At 61.1% G+C, this 2,500-nt stretch overlaps 1 non-coding gene across 1 annotated transcript; it reads left to right on the top strand.

Annotated features, from left to right (window-relative positions):
• Window positions 1–1,429: 1,429 nt before the first annotated feature.
• Window positions 1,430–1,548, top strand: LOC141980377 (5S ribosomal RNA). The gene has a single exon (XR_012637529.1). It is a non-coding gene; the product is annotated as a 5S ribosomal RNA (ribosomal RNA).
• Window positions 1,549–2,500: the final 952 nt, after the last annotated feature.

Below are 2,500 nucleotides of genomic sequence, written 5' to 3'. Positions count from 1 at the left end.
GGTGTCCCGGGGGGACTTAGACTTTTTTTCAGCCTTTTCCTCCGGGTTGACCTGGTGTCCCGGGGGGACTTAGACTTTTTTTCAGCCTTTTCCTCCGGGTTGACCTGGTGTCCCGGGGGGACTTAGACATTTTTTTCAGCCTTTTCCTCCGGGTTGACCTGGTGTCCCGGGGGGACTTAGACTTTTTTTCAGCCTTTTCCTCCGGGTTGACCTGGTGTCCCGGGGGGACTTAGACTTTTTTTCAGCCTTTTCCTCCGGGTTGACCTGGTGTCCCGGGGGGACTTAGACTTTTTTTCAGCCTTTTCCTCCGGGTTGACCTGGTGTCCCGGGGGGACTTAGACTTTTTTTCAGCCTTTTCCTCCGGGTTGACCTGGTGTCCCGGGGGGACTTAGACATTTTTTTCAGCCTTTTCCTCCGGGTTGACCTGGTGTCCCGGGGGGACTTAGACTTTTTTTCAGCCTTTTCCTCCGGGTTGACCTGGTGTCCCGGGGGGACTTAGACATTTTTTTCAGCCTTTTCCTCCGGGTTGACCTGGTGTCCCGGGGGGACTTAGACATTTTTTTCAGCCTTTTCCTCCGGGCTGACCTGGTGGCCGAGCGTCTCGCCGTCCGCGGCCGGAGCTAGAGATGCCCCCCCCCCCAGGCCAGCCTGCGAAGCCGCGGCCAGGATCGGGCCCCTGGAAGTCTGACTAAAAATTTTCACCGACCCCAAAAACGGTTAGGGGGGGCCTCATAAAGCCTCCGGAGCGAAAAAAAAAAAAACGGAAAAAAGGATCGGGCCCACCCGAGGCAGGGGAGTCAGTAAGGGAAAGGGGACGAGGCGGCCCGGAGCCGGGTGCCCGGAGCCGGGTGCCGGCGGCCAGGATCGGGCCCCTGGAAGTCTGAAAAATTTTTTTCACCGACCCCCAAAGTGGTATTGGGGGGGGCTCATAAAGCCTCCGGAGCGAAAAAAAAAAAAAACGGAAAAAAGGATCGGGCCCACCCGAGGCAGGGGAGTCAGTAAGGGAAAGGGGACGAGGCGGCCCGGAGCCGGGTGCCCGGAGCCGGGTGCCCGCGGCCAGGATCGGGCCCCTGGAAGTCTGAAAAAAATTTTTTCACCGACCCCCAAAGTGGTGTTGGGGGGGGCTCACGAAGCCTCCGGAGCGGAAAAAAAAAAACGGAAAAAAGGATCGGGCCCACCCGAGGCAGCGGAGTCAGTAAGGGAAAGGGGACGAGGCGGCCCGGAGCCGGGTGCCCGGAGCCGGGTGCCCGCGGCCAGGATCGGGCCCCTGGAAGTCTGAAAAAAAAAATTTCACCGACCCCCAAAGGGGTGTTGGGGGGGGGCTCACGAAGCCTCCGGAGCGGAAAAAAAAAAACGGAAAAAAGGATCGGGCCCACCCGAGGCAGGGGAGTCAGTAAGGGAAAGGGGACGAGGCGGACCGGAGCCGAGTGCCTACGGCCATACCGGACGGAAGGCCCCCGATCCCGTCCGATCTCGGAAGGTAAACCGTCCCGGGCCTGGCTAGTACTTGGATGGGTGACCGCCTGGGAATCCCAGGTGCCGTAGGCAGCTTTTCCCGCTGCGAGCCAGCTCTCTCCTTTTCTGGGGAACAAGGGCAGGGTCGCCCTGCCAGGGGCCCTGGGGCTGAAGTCCCTGCCGGCCACCAGGTCAACCCGGAGCCTGCCCCTCTGCGGCCAGCAGGTCAACCCCATACCGGCAGGGGGTTGACCTGGTGGCCGGGAAGCAGAGCGGCCAGCAGGTCAACCCCATACATTCAGCGGGTTGACCTGGTGGACGGGAAGGAAAGCGGCCAGCAGGTCAACCCCATACTTTCAGCGGGTTGACCTGGTGGCCGGGAAGGAAAGCGGCCAGCAGGTCAACCCCATACATTCAGCGGGTTGACCTGGTGGCCGGGAAGGAAAGCGGCCAGCAGGTCAACCCCATACATTCAGCGGGTTGACCTGGTGGCCGGGAAGGAAAGCGGCCAGCAGGTCAACCCCATACATTCAGCGGGTTGACCTGGTGGCCGGGAAGGAAAGCGGCCAGCAGGTCAACCCCATACTTTCAGCGGGTTGACCTGGTGGCCGGGAAGGAAAGCGGCCAGCAGGTCAACCCCATACATTCAGCGGGTTGACCTGGTGGCCGGGAAGGAAAGCGGCCAGCAGGTCAACCCCATACATTCAGCGGGTTGACCTGGTGGCCGGGAAGGAAAGCGGCCAGCAGGTCAACCCCATACATTCAGCGGGTTGACCTGGTGGCCGGGAAGGAAAGCGGCCAGCAGGTCAACCCCATACATTCAGCGGGTTGACCTGGTGGCCGGGAAGGAAAGCGGCCAGCAGGTCAACCCCATACATTCAGCGGGTTGACCTGGTGGCCGGGAAGAAAAGCGGCCAGCAGGTCAACCCCATACATTCAGCGGGTTGACCTGGTGGCCGGGAAGGAAAGCGGCCAGCAGGTCAACCCCATACATTCAGCGGGTTGACCTGGTGGCCGGGAAGGAAAGCGGCCAGCAGGTCAACCC

The sequence above is a fragment of the Natator depressus genome, unplaced genomic scaffold, assembly GCF_965152275.1.
Source record: "Natator depressus isolate rNatDep1 unplaced genomic scaffold, rNatDep2.hap1 scaffold_100, whole genome shotgun sequence".
NCBI lineage: Eukaryota > Metazoa > Chordata > Testudines > Cheloniidae > Natator > Natator depressus.
Note: the sequence above shows the minus strand (reverse complement) of the source record. Positions and strands in the feature narration are given on the sequence as shown.